The sequence below is a fragment of the Bos grunniens genome, chromosome 28 (genome assembly GCF_055505025.1).
Source record: "Bos grunniens cultivar Pamir isolate PY7600 chromosome 28, Bosgru_T2T1.0, whole genome shotgun sequence".
NCBI classification, from domain to species: Eukaryota; Metazoa; Chordata; class Mammalia; order Artiodactyla; family Bovidae; genus Bos; species Bos grunniens.
The window spans coordinates 29,242,973-29,264,546 of NC_141192.1; the positions used below are offsets into that span (position 1 = coordinate 29,242,973).

Consider the following 21,574-nt stretch of genomic DNA (forward strand, 5'->3'; position numbering starts at 1 on the left):
CAAAGAAAATTAACACATCATCCCAGTCCTCAGTTTAACAGGGTTAACCTGGTACTCACCATCTTAGAAGGTAGACTGAGATGTCTGCCATCTATGACTACAGGATCTTTTTTTTTTTTTTTCCCACAAGAGTTTCAAATGACTTTTTCTCTGATTAACGTACTAGTCTTGAGAATTCTATTTAAACTGTAATTGTCTTAGGTTACGAAAGGTGGTGATAACATTTTTTGAATATTTACTTAAAATGTTTAAAAAGGCAAATTCTAAAATAGATAACCATGAGAACCTACTGCATAGCGCAGGAAACTCAATGCTCTGTGGTGACCTACATGGGAAGGCAATCCAAAAAGGAAAGAATATATGTATATGTATAACTGATTCACTTTGCTATACAGTAGATAGTAACCCAACACTGTAAAGCAACTATATTCCATTAAAATGTTTTTTTAAACATTAAGCTATAACATCTTCTTAAAGGTTACTTCTTTCATTCCGACCTGCATTCTAATCTGTTCTCTATCGAGGAGTAGAAGGATCTTTGTAAAACCTTTCACTGTCTTCCTTGAGTTTACAATAAAATCCCAACTACGTACTCTGAGCCACTACTAGGCTCTGCCTAGTCTAGTACCTAGAAAACCCACTGGTCACTCTGTCCCTCTGTCACTGCGATTCTCCCCACTCTGCCTTCCCTTCTCTACAGGGGCCTCTGCCTCTGCATCGTCGCTTGTCTGAACTGTTTCTCTTCCTTTGCTTTGTCTAGTTAATTCCAATTCTTTGTCTAGTTAATTCCAATTCTTTGTCTAGTTAATTCCAATTCTTTGTCTGGTCTCAGTTGTGACATTACTGTCTGAGGAGGACTTTCTTAACTTCCTCACTGCCCACCACCACTCCAAACCAATTTATCTTAGGATAAACTATAATTTCCCTTCATAACCATATTTATTTCTATGATTAAAAAATCTATCTCCCTACCAGACATAAACTCCTTGAAGTCAGAGACCATGACTATTTTGGTCATCATTATATACCCAGTTACTAGCACTATGCTTGGCATATAGTAGTTCTACCATAAACATTAAAGAAACATGTTAAAGGGTAATCTCCCCCCACCAAAAAAAAGAACGTCAAATTACCATTCTCATATGACATAAAAAGAAAACTGTGAAAGATTTTAAGATGTTATTAATGAGAGAATCAGGCAGTTGTTAAGCCAATTCAAAGGAGAAGTAAAAGAATAAATATATAGGACCCACTTATAGATCTAGAGTATGGTAATTAATGTGCCAACTGAAACAAAACTAGTTTTCACACAGCATAGAAGAAATTCAAGTGAATCTTCACTTGACAGATTTTTTGGCATATTTATAGACAAGATTTATTTTGCATTGCTCTTAGTTATCTACAGCTTTGAGCTAGAAAATATCTCAAAGGCAATGGAAGGCTAAAATCAGAGAACGCAGAAGACACTCTAAACAGTGCTTAGATTTCTACTGTAACACACATTTTTTCCTACAACAAATAGACATTAGGAAGGCACACAGGAGGGTACATTTCATTCTCGTGGTGGGTGAGAGATTTCAGAAGTCTTCATAGAGGAAGAAGAGTTGAACTAAGTCTTGCAATGTAGGTAAGATTCCCATAGTGGTAAACTACTTGAGATTTTTAGAAGAGCTCTAGAGAAATTTTTCTAGCAATGGGATAATGATGAATTTTTTAGGCAAAAGTATAGTCTCAGAGAAGAGACCCCAGGAGAGAAACTACTAGAAAGAAAAGAAGAAAGAAAGGAGAGATCCTGAATTCTGATTTCTACAGCAACATTTCTTCAGGACTAAATCTCTGGGCCTAATCCCAGAAATACTTTTTTAACACCTGGCATGTATTGAAGAAGAAGCTGAAGCTGAAGCTCCAGTATTTTGGTCACCTGATGCAAACAGCTAACTCTGGAAAACAGATCTGAAACTTAGATTTTGGAATACTGATTATCTGGATAATAAGGAGATAGCAAGAAAAGGGGATTCCAATTTCTCCAAAGACGACATACAGATGGGCACTAGGCACATGAAAAGATGTGCAACATTGTTAATTATTAGAGAAATGCAAGTCAAAACTACAACAAGGTATTATCTCACACCAGTCAGAATGGCCATCAATAAAAAGTCTATAAACAATGAATGCTGGAGAGGGTGTGGAGAAAAGGGAACCCTCTTATACTGTTGGTGGGAATAGAAATTGATACATCCATTATGGAGAACACTATGGAGGTGCCTTAAAATCTAAAGATAGAGCTACCATATGATCCAGCAAGGGCTTTCCTGGTGGCTCAGACAGTGAAGAATCAGCCTTAATACAGGAGACTGGGGTTTGATCCCTGGGTTGGGAAGATTCCCTGGAGAAGGGAATGGCAACCCACTCCAGCATTCTTGCCTGGAGACTTCCATGGACAGAGGAGCCTGGCAAGCCATAGCCCATTGGATCGCAAAGAGTTGGATATGACTGAGTGACTAACATACACATACACATGATCCAGCAATCCCACTCCTGGGCATATATCTAGTGAAAACCATAACCCCAAAGATACATGCACCCCAGTGTTCATTGCAGCACTGTCACAATAGCCAAGACATGAGCAACCTGAATTTCCATCAACAGAGGAATGGATAAAGAGGATGTGGTGTGTGCATGCTCAGCTGCTAAGTCGTATATGACTTTTTGTGACTGCACTGACTGTAGCCTGCCAGCCTCCTCTGTCTATGGGATTCTCCAAGCAGGAATACTGGAGTAGTTGCCATTTTCTTCTCTAGGAGATCTTCCTAACCCAGGGTTTGAATACAAGTCTCTTGCATCTCCTGCGTTGGTAAGTGGATTCTTAACCACAGCACCACCTTGGAAAGTCCAATGGTACAGATAGAAAATAGGATGTGGTACATATAGACAATGGAATACTATTCAGCCATTAAAAAGAACAAAATAATGGCATTTGCAGCAACATGAATGGACCCAGAGATTTTCATACTGACTGAAGTAAGAGAAAGACAAATTTCATATGATATTGCTTATGTGCAGAATCTACAAAAAATGCTACACGTGAACTTATTTACAAAACAGAAATAGAGTCACAGATGTAAAATGTAAATTTACAGTTTCCTGGGGAAAAGGAATACATTAGCAGATGGGGATTGGCATGTACACACTACTCTATACAAATAGATAACAAACAAGGACCCACTGTATAACACAGGGACCACTACTCAATGCTCTCTAACGGCCTATTTGAGAAAATAATATATAAGAAAAGAGTAGATATATGTAAATGCATAACTGATCAACCTCACTGTACACCAGGAAACTAACACACTGTATATCAAGTATACTGTAATTAAAAAAAATAACTTAAAAAAGGAGGTTCCAATCTCTAAGACTCTGGAGAGATATGGGTATACTTCCCAACATGATGTTAATAGAATGAGAGCAACCAGCCGAGTCTATGTCAGGGATTGTTTACCATGTGAACAGTAGGGGGAAGAAAGTCTTTATCACACAACCAGTATCTCTGATTGTCATGTAGTACAGGGGTTAGTAAACTCTGTAGAGAGCCAGATGGTAACTATTTTAAGTTATGCATGTCATTCTGTCTGCCTGTCTGCATTAGAACTACTTAACCCTGCTGGTACAGCGCCAAAAAGGCCATGAACAACTACAGAAGTGCCTATGTTCCAATAAAATTTCATTTTTAAAAACCAGCAATGGGCCAGATATGCCCCAGGGCTGTAGTTTGTTAACGTCTGTCTTAAAAGATGAGTAGCTGGGTACCAAAGAGTTCATTACAATGGTGAGCCAGTGCGGGCAGGGCAGAGGTGCAGATCATTTTACTTACCTCCATCCCAAACAGTACTTTGCACACAAATTCTAAAAAGTACATTGTAAGAGAATTTTTTTAAGCTCCTCCTCTGAACTTTCAGAGTGACCTATAACTCTTTCAGCCTTCAATCACATCCTACCTGGTACAGAGTTATCCACGCATGTGTCTTTATTCGTTCTTAGGATTTAAACTCCTGGAGGGTAGAGACCATGCCTTTTTCAGTGTTTCTATTAGTATTTGTTCCTTGATGTACGATAAGTGCTAAAAAAGGTTTCCTGCATGAGTGAATGATATCATGTTGTTTTTTTGTTTGTTTGTTCAATTTTGAAACTTTCGTGGTCTCAGTGAAATGCCAGCCTTCCTTTGAATGTTCAGCCACAGTTTTCTCCAGGAATGAAGCATTTCCTGGAGCAGGATGCTTGGCTCTGATCATGGCTGCAAGTCTGTTCCTTACCATCCTCCCTACTTTCTGGGACTACCCTTGAATGGGTGATCATTTGCCTTCTTAGGAAATGTCCTCCTAGTGGCTGGCCATGACCCATTTAACATAATTCAATGCAGCATTCATATATTTCCCCCAGGGCTGTCCTTTTCTGGTATGTGTCTGAAAGTTTTTGAGGAAAGCACAGTGTTTTGTTGTGGGTCATTTTATATATACGCACACACACACACACACACACATACACACAACAGATAATAAACTGTTAATGAAAACAAATAGCAGCTACATTCATATTTCTAGGTTTGTTTTTTTCAGTTTTCCTTAACTGTTCCTTCCTTTGTGAGAACACCAAGTCCTCATTTCCCTGCCTACTAATAGCTTTTTCATGAAGTGCCTCCACCCGCATTTTTTTCCTTTTTTCTTTTATTTCTTTTTTTTCCAGCTTTTAAGCAGTACCAGATGTTGAATGAAAGAAACTCTCTGATTGGTGTCCAGAGAAAACAAAAAGCATGTATCACATCAAGCCTGACCTGCACACGGCGAAAAATGGACCGAACACAGGCTGCCAGCATTAAACACATTGCAGATGGTACGAAAGGAAAATTCTGAACTAATAATTTTTTTATCCCTAATGCTTCCATTGTTGCTCTTCATTCCTGATGAAAGAGTTAATTTTTTGTTAAGAAAAGATGATAGAATAGGAAATAGAAAAGCCACAGAAAAGGATTTTATTTGAGACATCTTCTGGCTTATTATGTGATCCTAGGCCAATTTCCCAAAGGAAGATGCACATTTATACTGTGGGGTGTTGAAGAGTGTTTTGAAAGAGTAATGGAGTGTTTTTTTCACCAAGTAAGCTTGAGATATGTTGGGTTAAACAAGTTAAACAACAGGCTAGCAAGTATCATAAGTATCTAAAGGGCTGTGTATAGACCGAACCTTTCCCCATAACTACACAGACTACTTTTATTACAGAGTATTTTATAGAATGACTGACCTTTGGTATACACTTCAGGAAACATAGATTTGCTGGAAAATTAGGTGCCATGATCTTTGGTATCACTGATAACATGGTATTTCTAAAATACCCTCTGACTGCCTAGCATCACACAACAGGATGTGGAAGACTCCTGAGTCCTTGGTCACTCATCTCCAAAGGATCACACCTGAAAGTCTATTCAGTGGTACAGGGCCAAACAGTGGCCAAAAGAAGACAGCTACATAATGTTTTTTAAACTATGTGTGGAGGAGTCACAGAGATTCCCCAAAGATGCCACAGGGCGCTGCTTAGGGAGGGATGGTTACGGAGAAAGTCAACCAGGAAGGGTTAAGTTCTCTAGCCATGAATCAGCAAATAAGAACCACTTGGAGACACAATTCTGTTGTTGTAGGATAATAATATGTGCCAATTTTTTTTTCTTATTTCTTTATTTTAAACTATCCTTTTTCTTTTTTTGTCTGTAAGCATTTTTTATTTTGCTTTTTTGAATTTTTTCTTTGTTGGTTATTTATTTTAAATACAGCAGCTCTAAAGATTTGAAATATTACAGATAAATTTCACATCTATGTGTTTCCTCTTTCCAGTCCATTCTACCTCTTCCCTTCCAAAAGTCACTGTAGACATAATTTTAATGTGAATTCAAGCAAGGCTTCTACCCTTTTGCTCATGATCTATTTCTCCCTTTTGAAGAACGTGATTAGTTCCTGTTTTTCACTCTAGCAGATTAATCAATAAGTGCCAAAATTATAAATGTGTACATTTCTACTCAATAAGTAAAAGGAATTGTTGCTATGTTCATCCGCACACATTTCCACGGCTGTGGAGAAGGCATCTCCCTATGTTTCGAGGAGGCAGAAACAGCCACACGAGACAAGAACTGAGCAGCAGAAAGACGTGGGAAGAGTCACAAAAGAAGTGAGAGAAAGCTCTGGAATAAACAGCTGAGGGTGGGGGAGTGGACAAAACAGAGAAGAGTGAGAGTGAAGGAGAAAAATGCCAGAGAGCAACCAGTAGTCAGAGAACTCGAGGAGATTTTCATGAGTGAGTCTCTAGCATGGTGAAGGGCAGAAAAACCCTGGGAAGGAGAGAAACAGAGATACAGTAAGTGTTGCTTGGATTATGAAGTAATATTGGTCAAGTGTCTTGGGTAAAAAAAAAAATGAACCTCCTGTTTTAAAATTACTCTTTAGTACTATACTTTTTTTAAAAATGTGGTTCTGTGCAAATATTAGATTATGTGAGTTCAGAACTCAGGGTTATACAGATAAATGTACGGTTTGTATTAGGCTTTTTGAAATACTGCAAATAACTTGAGGGTCCCATTTTTACTTCCAAGCATTCTGAGATGTCCACGGTGCCAGGTTGGAAACGTACTGCTTAGATGTTGATAAAATCATGAAGGACTTTAAAATGTCTCATTTAGGAAGTCCAATGAGATTAACAGCTTTTATTTTACTGAACTTGATAAATAACCTGAATGTGTTTGCTTTCTTTTTTTTTCCACTTAAGACTCTCCTGTCACCAAGCCTTGTAACTCTTTTGCTTCTAGTTGCTATAGAAATGGTGCGATGAAACTTGACTGATTTGTGCAGAATTCGTTTTCTTTCTGACACCACTGTCTTTAAAAGCTACACTCAGATTGTTTGTGAGAACTGGGTCACGGTACTGTACGGTAATTAGAAATGCTACTATTTTAATTGAAGGCTATGAATAAGACTGCTGATTTTATCTTGGTTAGGTTTGATGGGTCCTTTGAGATTATTTTTCAACCTGCGTGTCTAATATAATCCTCAGATTTCTTTCTTCTTTTCCTTTTTCCATGTGTGTGTGTATGTGTGTGTATGATGTTCCATTTGCACTATTTTTTTTCCTGGTAATTCCTACTTTGCCTGCTTACAGTTGACCTAAACCAAAGAGTAAACCCTTGATTTCCATTCATGTGAATTTCTGGAACCATTGCTCTTGCTGCTAACAACCACTTCATTGTAGGCTGTCTTATGAGATACGAATTAATGGAGAAAGAATCCCCTGCCTTCCAGAATCATCTCCTGTCTTGGATTTATGGCTCTTAGGAGGCCCAGGGCACAATTTGAAGGCAATATTCTCTATATTCTATGACAAGAATGAACTTGCAAGAACCCAGAGTGCTCTTTTCCTGCCATAAGCAGGTGAGGGAGTCAGACTGCCTTCATCTCTCTTCTGACCTCAAACAGAATTCTGGCCATCCCCTGTAATTAGAAGTGTTCAAGAGGAGTCTTGGGTGACTCAGGGGCGGGCAGTCCCAGGTCTCATTACCAGATGAAATGATGATGCCTTTTTAGGAAACTAAGCATTCTGCCTCCAATTTTCTTTCTGCTCCTTCCAGACTTGTCTCTCTCTGCTTAAGCCACTGTATCACCTTAATATGTGAAGCTATAAGGCCAATTCTGCCCAAAGTACTATTTGCTACAGAAAAGAGTATGTCTTAGTTTCAGCTGCACATTTTTCTCTTTGGTTGCATTTTTGCATAGAGCAGACTCTGGAGACACATACTTGACTGCTTCATGTAACAGGTTATCGATTTGAGGGGGATTTCTTTTGAACTAATCCTACAACCCTTGGTTTTTTCCCAAAGCTGATAAAGTTGAGATCATAGTAATTACAGAGGGAATTCCCTGGTGGTCTAGTGGTTAAAACCCTGCACTACCAGTGCAGGGGACCCTGGTTTGTTTGATCCTCGGCTGGAGAGCTAGATCCCACATGTTGCAATAAAGATTCTGCATGTTGCAACAAAGACTGAAGATCCCGTGTGCCACAACCAAGACCTGATGTAGCCAAGCAAATAAAAAGCTTTTTAAGTTATAAAAAAATTATGGAGCCAAGGAGGGGCACAAGACATTTTATTGTGGGGAGGCATTCTCCTGGGCTCCTGCTCTTGTTCTCCTCAACCAGAAGGCTTAGAGATAGCAATTAAGAGTCATACTGTTTGCTCATTTCTGCTACCGCCCAACTTAGTACTACCCATATTACTTGGCCTGAATGGAAAAACAGTCCCTGCCTCATTTTTCTTCAGTTCTCCTGTTATTTGCTTATAAATGGCTCATTTAGCTGTTCTTCATTTGCAGGAGAGCTTTCTGGGGCCTCATCAAAGCCCTCGTCTCTTACTTTAAGTCTCCCTGCAGGTTTCTTTCTTGATTGCTTTTTAAAATCCTTTGCTTTTAGAGAGGCTCTGAACTTGCCACCTTTCTTTCCTAAAACAATCTCAAACCCATTTCCATATCCAAATTGTTGTGATTTCAAGAAATTGTATTTAGAAGCCTGAACAAGTTGGAGGAGCTTGAGAGACATAATTCGTTGTTGTATTTATGCATTTGTTTAAAATGAAACTTCACAAAGTACAAAAAAGTTCAGAGAACTTGCTGAGAACTGTCCAAACTCCTCATCCAAAGCACTGGACTGGAAAACAAACAGTGACGTGTTTACACATACATACACACATGCAAATAACAAATACACTCACATAGACACATGTACACACTTACATAAACACACAAGTCTGGTATCTAATAAAAATCCTTGGAAACACCCACCAGCAAGCCGATGCTAATTTTCAAGTTAACTTTTCCATTCATCCACTAAAGAAAATATTCACAAATATTAGACTTGGCCAACCAACCTATATTTTCCTTTTTCTCGTTTTTAAGAAATTTCAGTAACACAAAGCCGGGAGTGGTGGGAGAGGGGAGAGATTGGCTTTTCTACCTTATTCATGAAACCTAGACAACATAAATCAGTGAAAAATGGCTTCTTAAAAAACTGAACCATAATTTACTTGTGATATTTTATTGGGTTCTGCTGTGCAATATGTGTTATACATTGATAACCATAATAAATCTTCTTCTTAATACTATCTGTTCCCAAAGTTAACTACAGCATGATTGGTCATATTCCTTATGCTATGCATTGCATCCCCACGACTTATTTATTTTATACCTGCAACTTTGTACCTCCTGATCCCCTTCACTTGTTTTGCTTATCCTCCCACTCCGGTCCCCTCTAATAACCACCAAAATGTTCTCTATATTGTAAGTCTGCTTCAGTGTTTAGATTCCATGTATAAGTGAGATCATACCTCATTTGTCTTTTACTGTCTGACCACTGGAAAAACCATAGCCTTGACTAGACGGACCTTTGTTGACAAAGTAATGTCTCTGCTTTTCAATAGAGACATTACTTTGCCAACAAAGGTCTGTCTAGTCAAGGCTATGGTTTTTTCAGTGGTCATGTATGGATGTGAGAGTTGGACTGTGAAGAAAGCTGAGTGCCGAAGAATTGATGCTTTTGAACTGTGGTGTTTTCAATAAGGAGAAGGCAATGGCACCCCACTCCAGTACTCTTGCCTGGAAAATCCCATGGATGGAGGAGCCTGGTCGGCTGCAGTCCATGGGGTCGCTAGGAGTCGGACACGACTTCACTTTCACTTTCACTTCACTTTTCAATATGCTATCTAGGTTGGACATAACTTTCCTTCCAAGGAGCAAGCGTCTTTTAACTTCATGGCTGCAGTCACCATCTACAGTGATTTTGGAGCCCAAAAAAATAAAGTCTGATACTGTTTCCACTGTTTCCTCATCTATTTCCCATGAAGTGATGGGACCAAATGCCATGATCTTCGTTTTCTGAATGTTGAGCTTTAAGCCAACTTTTTCACTCTCCTCTTTCACTTTCATCAAGAGGCTTTTTAGTTCCTCTTCACTTTCTGCCATAAGGGTGGTATTATCTGCATATCTGAGGTTATTGATATTTCTCCCGGCAATCTTGATTCCAGCTTCTGCTTCTTCCAGCCCAGCGTTTCTCATGATGTACTCTGCATATAAGTTAAATCAGCAGAGTGACAATATATAGCCTTGATGTACTCCTTTTCCTATTTGGAACCAGTCTGTTGTTCCATGTCCAGTTCTAACAGTTACTTCCTGACCTGCACATATATCTTTTCAAATTAGTTTTCATTTTCTTCAGCTAAGTACCTAGGTCAGTTCATTCACTCACTCAGTTGTGTCCGACTCTTTGCAACCCCATGGACTGCAGCATGCCAGGTTTCTCTGTCCATCACCAACTCCCAGAGCTTGCTCAAACTCATGTCCATTGAGTCGGTGATACCATACATCCATCTCATCCTTTGTAGTTCCCTTCTCCTCCCGCCTTCAATCTTTCCCAGCATCAGGGTCTTTTCCAATGAGTTGGCTCTTCACATCAGGTGGCCAGAGTACTGGAGTTTCAGCTTCAGCCTCAGTCCTTCCAATGAATATTTAAGACTGATTTCCTTTAGGATGGACTGCTTGGATCTCCTTGCTGTCGAAGGGACTCTCAAGAGTCTTCTCCAACAGTTCAGAAGAATTAATTCTTTGGTATTCAGCTTTCTTTATAGTCCAACTCTCACATCCATACATGACTACTGGAAAAACCATAGCTTTGACTAGGTGAACCTTTGTCAGCGAAGTAATATCTTTGCTTTTTAATATGCTGTCTAGGTTGGTCATAACTTTTCTTCCAAGGAGCAAGCGTCTTTTAATTTCATGGCTGCAGTCACCATCTCCAGTGATTTTGGAGCCCCCCCAAAAATAGTCTGTCACTGTTTCCACTGTTTCCCCATCTATTTCCCATGAAGTGATGGGACCAGATGCCATGATCTTACTTTTCTGAATGTTGAATTTTAAGCCAACTTTTTCACTCTCCTCTTTCACTTTCATCAAGAGACTCTTTAGTTCTTCTTCATTTTCTGCCATAAGGGTGGTGTTATCTGCATATCTGAGGTTATTGATATTTCTCCCAGCAATCTTGATTCCAGCTTGTGCTTCATCCAGTCCAGAGTTTCTCATGATGTACTCTGCATATAAGTTAAATAAGCAGGGTGACAATATATAGCCTTGACATACTCCTTTCCCGATTTGTTCCATGTCCAGTTCTAACTGTACCCAGATGCTGAGAAAGATTGAAGGCAGGAGGAGAAGGGAACAACAGAGGATGAGACGGTTGGATGGTATTACCACCTCGATGGACATGAGTTTGAGCAAGCTCTGGGAGTTGGTAATGCACTGGGAATCCCGGCATGCTGCAGTCCATGGGGTCACAAAGAATCGGACACAACTGAGCTACTTAATTGAAGTACCCAGAAGTAGAATTGCCAGATTGTATGGTAGTTCTACAGCATTTTAAATTTTTTACAGAAGCCTCCCATACAGTTTTCTATAGCGGTCGCATCAATTTACATCCCACTAACAGTGTACAAGGGTTCTATTCTTCACATCCTCACCTACATATTTTCATGTGTCTGTTGGTTATCTATTTGACTACTTTAGAGAAATATCTATTCAAGTCCTCTGTCCACTTTTCAGATTCCTTTTTGGATATTGAGTTGTATGAGTTCTTTATATATTTTTGATATTAAGCCCTTATCGGACATATCATTTGCAAATATCTTCTACCATTCAATAGGTTGCTTTTTAAAGTTTTGCTGATGTAGTCCTTCACTGTGAAGAAGCTTTTTAGTTTGATGTAGTTCCATTTGTTTATTTTTTGCTCTTGCCTGAGGAGATAGGTCCAAATAAATATTGCTGAGACTAATGAAAAGAGTTTACTGCCTATGTTCTCTTCTAGGACTTTTACGGTGTCAGGCCTTCCATTTAAGTCTTTAATCCATTTTGAGTTTATTTTTGTATATAGTGTAATAAATTGTTTGTCTAATTATTTTTCCATAGCTATGCACTTTCCTCAACACCATTTATTAAAAAAAAGAGTCTTTTCTCCATTGTATGTTCTTGTCTCCTTTGTATATAGATTAAGTGATCATAAGTTCATTGGTTTATTTCTGGGCTGTATTCTGTTCCACTGATCTGTTTGTCCATTTTTGTGCCAGTATCAACCTGTTTTGATTACTGCAGCTTTATCGTATAGTTTAAAATCGGGAATTTGAGATTCTTCCAGCTATGTTCTTCTTTCTCAAAATTACTTTGACTATTCAAGATCTTATGTGGTTCCACACAAATTTTAGGATTATTTGTTCTCTTTCTACAAAAAATGCCATGAGAATTTTTATAGGCATTGCACTGAATCTATAGATTGCTTTAGGTAGTATGCAGAGTTTAACAATATTAATTTTTCCAACCTATGGAAGAATTATACTGAGAATTATAACATATAATGGAAAGCATAGTATACTTGCCATTTAACTGTGTCATCTGAAATTTCGTTCATCGATGTCTTAAAGTTTTCAGGTATAGGTCTTTTACCTGCTTAGTTAAATTTATTCCTATGAATTTTATCCTTTTTGAGGCAACTGTAAACAAGGTTGTTTTCTTCATTTCTGGTTGTTTTCTTCATTTCTCTTCCTGATAGTTTGTTATTAATGTATACAAACTGTCTAATTGGTTTTGCAAAAGAAACAAACATTGTCTGTAAAGTAGCTTACTGAAGTATTTGCCCCATATCCAAGCTCAGGTTAAATGTCATTAAGAGAGATAAGCAGAAGGGAAGGAGGACAGAATCAAGGATCATTTATTTCACAATCTTAACTCTTCTTTCTCCAAGACCGTTTCCCATAAAATGATTTTTATTCACTTACATTTTCTTCACTGTAGCTGTTAGAGCTAATAGATCTCATGTGTTTACCAATTTCATATTTTTGGCTAAAGGCATCCAGTGCAAACTTGCAAACTTATAACTGACTGAGGGAAGAAAAGGGATGTTTCAGATACTCGGCATATCAAGGGTTTCCTTTTTTATTCTAATATGAATCATGCTCCTCAAATTAGAATATTTAAGAAACACTGCTTTTTAAATTATCTTCAAATTTAATAAATATTGACTTCAAGATACCATCTCCTGCACTGGCAAGAAATTCAAGCTCAAAAGATAAAGTCTTGGTACTGCCCTGATGGTCCGGTGGCAAAGACCCGACTCTCCCAATGCAGGGAGCCCGGGTTCTATCCCAGGTCAGGGAAGTAGATCCCACATGCCACAACCAAGAGTTCGCAGGCCGCATCTAAAGATCCCACATGTCACGAACAAGACCCGGCACTGCCAAATAAATAAATACACACAGAAATTTAAAAAAGGCCTCTCCTCTTCCCCTTTTCCTTCTGACTCTGCTTCCAAAAGTTGCCCCATTACAGTGTCATGCCAGGAAAATGGAACCACAAGTGTTCTGTCCCAGCCTTCACTGGGCACCATCTGTGTCCTCCAGTGCAGCACACAGCAGCCTCTTGAAGGCCACCCGCTTACCATTTACAGGATGCTCTGGCAAGGCAAGAAGGACACCTTAAATCATGGAGCTGTCCCTCTACAGATTTTCCACTCCTTTCTGGCATTTTCACTGTTCTGGTTACTGTTACTGCATTAAAAACTACCCCAGAAGATTGACTTAAAGCAACGACACTCACTTATCTTTCTCTAGAGAGTAACTGGGCTCAGCCAGATGGTTCTTAGAGTCTTTCATGAAGTTGCATCAGATGGTGACTGGGATCTGGGTTGTGACTGTTCAAAAAACTGGGAGCCAGAACAGCTGAAGTTTCTCAGGCATCTCTACTTCTCACTGTGGTCTCTCTATACAATCTTTCCCCTCCTTACAGTAGTCAGACTTCATACACGGTTTGTGAAAGCTCCCAGAGGAGACACTCCAAGAGAAACTAGCAGAGGTGGCCTGGTTTCTTGCCTTAGAAGTCACCCAGGTTCACCTCCATCACATTCTACTCCCTGAGGCAGTCACAGATGTCAGCCCAGTTTCGAGTGAAAGTGAAGAGTGTCAAAGGATTTACACTTTTAAAAGGATTTGCTTTAAAACCAACAGACCCAGAGAACACAGTGTGGGCCCTATTTCTCTGAGGTTCCACTGTCATCTCAACACCAACTCCAGTTTAGAGAAATCTCACCTTCCTCCTTTTTCTTCTAAAGTGCTTTTCTTCTGCCATTGTCATCTGGACACCTATCATCATTTCTACAATGGTTTCAGGCCAAGGATGGCAGATAAATAAGGAGTCCAAAGATTTATAGGTATAGACACCGGTATAAAGACCAGAATAAAGAAATAATGCTTCACCTACACTATTCACATTGAGTGTGGTCAATGATTGAAGATGCTGACTCTGAGATTAGCGTAGGCATAAACCATGGCTCCACTTCCTACCACTTATAGGCTGTGAGGCATGTAACTTAAGCCCTCTGCTCCAGGTTTCTCATCTGTGAGGTATAGGTAATAACAGGAGTGCTCCATCAGGTGGGGCATTAATATTTCCAACACATAAAGTGCTTAGACCATTGCTGGCATTAATAAATCTTGACTAATATTTTAAAAAAGAAATAATGCTTCAAGGGTTTCCTTGTTTATATTAATATGTAAAATTAATATGTCCCTTTACAGTTAAAAAAAAAAAGTGGCAACTAACATTGGACTTCATTTCTGAAGACCACAGAGAGTGCTAGGGACTGGGGAAAACTGTCCAAAAAGGGCTAGTTGCCATTCTGCTTTAACCAGTTGTTGTCATGAAGGACACCAGGTTTTCTAGAAAAGTCAGAAATCTAAATTTTATGTGAAACATCCTGACCGTTAAATGTGTGTGTCTGTATGTGTCCGACTCTTTTGCAACTCCACTGACTGTAGCACACCAGGCTCCTCTGTCAGGGATTTTCCAGGCAAGAATACTGGAGTGGGTTGCCATTACCTTCTCCAGTGGCATCTTTCCAACCCAGGGATTGAACCTGCATCTCTTGCATCTCCTGCATTGGCAGGCAGATGCTTTACCACTGCACAATCTGGGAAGTACTGATTGTTAAATGCTAACTACTTATTCAAATCCCTTCAAATACACATTTGGGCCAAGAAAAATATGTTACTGATCATATTCAGGCTTCTACATGTCTGTCTTGGATTTCAATATAGGTAGGAAGAAAAGTTGATTTAAGGCTGCTTCTGACTTCTGCTCCTTCAAAATCCCTAAGTCAAGGAAATATGAAAGACTCTGTCTACGCATGAGTAATGAAGAAATGAGAATCTACAGGGAGAAAAATACAAATTGATATTTCAGTAAAGTACCTACCACATGGTGTGTATATCAGAAGTCAGCAACCTATGGTCCACTGGCTATAATGTGGCCTGCTGTCTGGCCTTTGTAAATAAAGTTTCATCAGAACACAGCCACACTTACATTGTTAATGCATTATCTGAGGCTTCTCTCATGCTACTATGTAGGAATTGAGTAGTTACAACAGACTGCCTGGCCACAAAGACTAAAATACTTATTATCTGGCCCCTTTACAGAAAACCTTTGCTGACTCCTACACTAAAGCTAAGAATTACAGTAATTTTTTTTTTAGAATTGCCATAATTTAAAACTAAAGACTCTTCAATTTATTTGCTAACTTTGTGACCACAGAGTCGACATTTGCATCTTAAGGTAAAAGCTGTGGTTTCTCTGAATTTTCTAGAAGCAGTTAAATTTTCCTGTTGAGCTTGGTCTGTAATTAGCAGGTGTAATAAACCCTAAGTGCTTTCCCTATGACATGATAGTTAAAGCCTGTAACTCAGCAGTTTTATTCTAGTCAAGAGGAAGACTAAAAAGCACTGAAGGCTATGCTTCCCATCCTATATCAAGGCACCTTTATTTAAAATTCAATGACAGTGTGTCCCTTTAGAGCATGACTCTGCCTTGTCAAGAACACAAAGCTTAGAATAAGGACATAATTCCTAAGTCTTCAGGTGCATTTGAAGAGACTCTTAAATATTTTTCTAAGAAGAAGCCAGTTTATATTTTTAAGAAAAAAATATTAAATTCCTTTCTTATACTTTTTTTTTATTTTTACAAAAACAGAAAGCCTAACAGTACTTGATATGATAGAAAAAGTTACTGACGAAAGGGTGCTGGTTTTCTCTCAAAGTGTACAATTCATAAAGAAATTAATAAACTGGTGAGGTCTACAAACACCCCAAATTTTTGTCCAAAAACATCATCATTGCTATTGTTTGTACTTGGATCTTGTTCTTCATGAACTATATAATCAAATGAAATAAAATGACTCTAACATTATCTGTTCAACTCCAAGATCACATAATACACTTCTTATTCCTCCCAATATGGTCAGCTAGAAATTGCACACATTAGATAGAAAGTAAACATAATTAAATACTGAAAGGTGGAGAGAGAAGCTGGACCAGCCAGGAACCTTGGGACCCAAGGAATGACATACTGGTGTCACTGGAGACCCAGTGGGAAAACAAGAGGTCCACATCTACCTGGCACTAACATGCAAGACCCCTCCACACTTCACCTGCTGGTCTGGTGTCAAAGGAGGCCTGTTAGAAGATTTAAGCCACATCCAGAATTCGTATCAAAATACTTAAGATGTCCTGGGTACAACTGAAACTCAATCAACATACCAAGAACCAGGAAAAGCTAAACTTATACAAGAAAAGATAACCAACAGATGCCAACACCAACACAATTATTGTGTCGATATAAAATTGGAAAGCTTATCCAACAAGAATATTAAAGTAATCATCTATAAACAATTACAGTCAGACTCAAAACTAATTTAAAAATAGATTCAGCAAAATAAAGAAAATATTGAAGAACCAAATGAACACTTTAGAACTATACAAAAGCCAAAATAGAAAACTCAGTGGATGAGCTCAATGGTCGAATAGAGAAAACAGAAGACAAAAACCAGTGACCTTGAAGACAGAACAACAGAAATGACCCAATATAGTGAATAGAAAGAACACAGACTGAATAAACAGTTCTGAAGGACCCATGGAACTATGACCAAAGATCTAATATTTGTGTCACTGGAATTCCAGGATAGGAGAAATAGGATAGAGCTATAAAATTATTCCCAAATTTGCCAAAAGACATATACACATAGGTCCAAGAAGCACAGTGATCCTCAAACAGAATAAACCCCAAGAAATCCATACCAAGATGCATTAAAATCAACCTCAGAAAAACGAAGAAAAAAGTATTGACATCAGCAACAGGGGAAAGACAATTCACCTATAAGATTAATACAATTCAAATATTGTGGACTTCCCATCAGAAACCATGGAGGCCAGAAGTAAGCAACACATTTTCCCTGTGCTGAAAGAAAAGAACTGTCAACTTTAAATTCCATATTCAGTAAAATTACCTTTCCAGAATAAAGGGGAAATAAAGACATTTTCAGGGCTTCCCTGGTGGCTCAGGCAGTAAAGTATCTATCTGCAAAGCAGGAGACGTGCGTTCACTCCCTGGGTCAGGAAGATTCCCTGGAGAAGGGAATGCCAACCCACTCCAGTATTCTTGCCTGGAGAATTCCATGGACAGAGGATGCTGGCAGGCTACAACCCATGGGGGCGCAGAGTTGGACATGACTGAAAGATTAAGCATGCATGCACACAAAGACATTTTCAGATGAAGGAGAACTAAGAGAATTTGTCACAGGTAGACTTTGTATACAGGGAGGTCTTGATACAGAAGGGAAATGATTAGAAGAGGAACTTTGGGAACTTTGGGACTTCAGGAAGGACAAAAGAACAGAAAGAACATAAATATGAGTAAATACAATACATTCTTCCCTTCTTGGGTTTTCTAAATTATATTGGACAGTTGAAATCAAAATTTTAACATGTGTGATTTGATTCTTAACATATCTACATTCATGTTATAAATATGTAAGGTAATCAATTATATTATGAACAGAGGAGTGTAAAGGACTTTGAGAGAAGATTTGTACACTTCACTTAAATGGGTCAGAATCTTTATAGCAGTGGCAGTTACACAAATTTATACATATCATAAAATGACACAGAACTATTTGATATGATACACATCAAAAACAGGCTTCCCTGGGAGCTCAGCTGATAAGGAATCCACCTGTGACGCAGGAGACCCCAGTTCAATTCCTGGGTTGGGAAGATCTCCTGGAGATGGGGTAAACTACCCACTGCAGTATTCTTGGGCTTCCCTGGTGGCTTAGACAGTAAAGAATTCGCCTGCAATGTGGGACATCTGGGTTCAATCCCTCGGTTGGAAAGACCCCCGGAAGGAGGGCATGACAACTCATTCCAATACTCTTGTCTGGAGAATCACCATGGACAGAGGAGCCTGGTGCATTACAGTCCATGGGGCCTCAAAGAGCCAGACATAACTGAGCGACTAAGCACAGCACAGTAGCACATATCAAAAACACAAGAAATAACAAGAGCTGGCAAGAATGTGCAGAAAAGGAAACACTTGTACATTGGTGGGAAAATAAATTGGTACAGCCACTATGGAAAACAATATAGAGATTCCTCAAAAATCAAAAAGAGAATAAAAATAGAAATACCATAAGATCCCGTAAACCCTCTTCTGGAAATGAAATCACTGTCTCAAAGAGGTATCTACACGGCAGCATTACTGACAATAGCCATGATACAGAAACACCTAAAGTCTGTCAATGAATGAATGAAGTTTGTCAATGAATTAATGAAGAAAAGGTAGTGTACACACACACACACATGCATTCACACAAAATATGGAATACTACTCAGTCACAATAAAGAAGGAAATCCTACTATCTGTAGCAACATGGATGAACCCTGAAGGCACTATGTTGAGCAAAATATGTCACAGAATGACAAATGCCATGTGATATCACTCACATTTAGAATCCAGAAGTCGTTGTTGAAACAGAGTGTATTGGTGGTTGCCAAGGGATCGAGGTTGGGAGAAATGGGAAGATGTTGGTCAAAGGGTGGAAATGTCCAGTTACAAGTGAGTAAGTTCTGGAGATCTAATGCATGGTGGCTCTAGTTAACAATACTGTATTGTACTTGGAAGCTGCTAAAAGAGGAGATCGTGAATGTTCTCATCTCACAAACACACAAACACAAGGTAACTAAGTGAGGTGACTGATGTGTTAATTAACCTTATTGCGATAATCATTTCACATCATATTCATATCATATATATATGTATCATATTCACATCATATACATACATCAAAACATAATCTTGAACAACCGAAATTTACACAATGTTATGTGCCCATTATTTCTGAACTAAACCGAGGGCGGGGGGGAAGAACTACACACAACCAATGTACCAATATCAACTTCGAGCTCCTTCTTTTGCTGTTGCACTATAGTGACGTAAGTTGCAATCATGGGAGGAAACTGAGTCAGGGTGCGTGGGGCCTCTCTGTATTATCTTTGTAAGTTTCTGTATTATCTTTTGCAAGAACTGTGGTCATTGCTTTCCAACTGATCTCCCGACTCCAATCCATCCTTCTTCAAACTTTCTAAAGATTACCTCTGTTTCTGTCTCTTGAATATTGCCCACATGAAGTGCCATCTCCTACATCTCCCTGGTCATTCTTGTGAGAACTCAAGTCACATATTTTGTGCAATATCAAGCACAGTTAACTGGCATTCAGTAAATTAATAAGTCGCAGTGTTGTCCTCCTATTATATTCAAAATAATAACAGGTAAAAGTCTTTTCCACCATGTCATCTGCTGGAGGGTAAAAATCTTATCTTACACATGTTTATCACTAAAGTGACAGTAGTTATGGTACACAACACAGAAGAAGCACAGGAATGTTTGTTGAATGAAGTGAAGTGAAGTGAAGTCGCTCAGTTGTGTCTGACTCTTTGCAACCCCATGGACAGTAGCCCACCAGGCCCCTCTGCCCATGGGATTTTCCAGGCAAGAATACTGGAGTGGGCTGCCATTTCCTTCTCCAGGGGATCTTCGCAACCCAAGGATCGAACCCGGATCTCCTGCATTGAAGACAGACGTTTACCGTCTGAGCCACCAGGAACACATGATCAATTATTTTATTGGATGTGCCATGGGAAGGGAGGAAAATTACAGACTCTTGTTTTGCTGAGTTTGATGGCCAGCAGCTACTTTATAACCAAACTTTAAAGATTTAAGAATTCTCTCAAAATGTACATGCTGGATACAGAATGTTAACATCAGTGTGGCCGTAAGTGGAAATAAGAATGAGGCTTGGAAAAAGTTTATTATTTTTTTTAAAAATGAGTTTTTTTACTTTTATAGTTTTTTTAAACTTTTATTTAATATTGGACTATAGCTGATTTAAAATGTTGTATTTGTTTCAAGGGATTCTTGAAACTTACAAAACTTGTAGAAGCTTACAAAGATAATACAGAGAGGTCCCACATACCCTCAACTCAGTTTCCTCCAATGATTACAAGCAAAGTGATTCTATTACACATGTATATATGTCTATTCTTTTTCAAATTCTTTTCCCATTTAGGTTATTTACAGAATATTGAGCAGAGTTCCCTGTGCTATACAGTAGGCCCTTATTGGAAATATACTAATGTGTGTATATGTCAATCTCAAACTCCCAATTTATCCCTCCCCTTTCACCTTTCCCCTTTGGTAACCACGAGTTTCTTTTCTATGCCTGAGTCTGTTTCTGTTTTGCAAATAAGTTCCTTTGTATAATTTTGTTACATTCTGTATATAAGCATGTGGTATTTAATATCATCTGTATATAATATCATGTGGTATTTGTCTTTCTCAACCTGACTTCACTTAGTAATGACTCTATATAGGTACACAGTTTTTGTCTGAGATGATTAAATTGCCCTGGAAATAGTGATCATGGTTGTACAACACGCAGATGTAAACACCACAATGGAACACACACACCATCAAACTGTATGCTGAAAATGGTTAAAATAATCAGTTTTATGTGATGTGCATTTTACCACAATAAAAAGTGACTCTAGAAAGACTCTTTTCCTAGGATTATCAGATTCAATCTTCTAGAAACTATGAAATTGATCTAGAGCCGGGACAAGGAATGCAGCAGGACTGCTTAACATGGAAATTGATTCAATTCCTCTGTACATTTTATTCCCTCAGCATTTAGCATGTTAAGTGAATTTATTTTTTAGATGGAACGCCAGAAAGTAAACATTACCATTCACTTCTCTCCCCTCCCCCAAAGATGTTTGGTGCCATCTGGTGATGAGGTAGAAAGATTGGATTTCCAGAGGGATTAGTCCAGGCTGTTTAAAGCAGGAAGTTAACATGGAGGTTTTTAACTTGCAGTGACAAATGGCTCTGGGCTAGGATCAAGTTCTACAAATAGATTAAGCCCTTTTTCTTCCTAGGAATAAAACTGACCTGTCAAGTCCTAAAAATAGATTGCTAATCACCTGGCCTATTTTCCTACTGTTCTTTGAAAAGAAGAAAAAAAAAATCTTTTTTGGCCAGACCTCGTTCTTACCCACCTAATTAACAAATTA

The 21,574-nt window shown here is 38.7% G+C and overlaps 1 long non-coding RNA gene across 3 annotated transcripts in view; it reads left to right on the plus strand.

Moving 5' to 3' along the window:
- The first annotated feature begins 6,160 nt into the window (after positions 1 to 6,160).
- The window catches only part of LOC147343067 (uncharacterized), a 65,953-nt gene continuing 50,539 nt past the window's right edge, over positions 6,161 to 21,574 (plus strand). The window contains exons 1-2 of one of the 3 annotated variants that reach the window (XR_015156962.1): positions 6,161 to 6,402; positions 11,244 to 12,088. This is a non-coding gene — a long non-coding RNA (uncharacterized LOC147343067). Of the gene's footprint in view, positions 6,403 to 11,243; positions 12,089 to 21,574 lie in introns of those variants that run through there. The other 2 variants (XR_015156961.1, XR_015156960.1) reach the window with 2 other exon arrangements.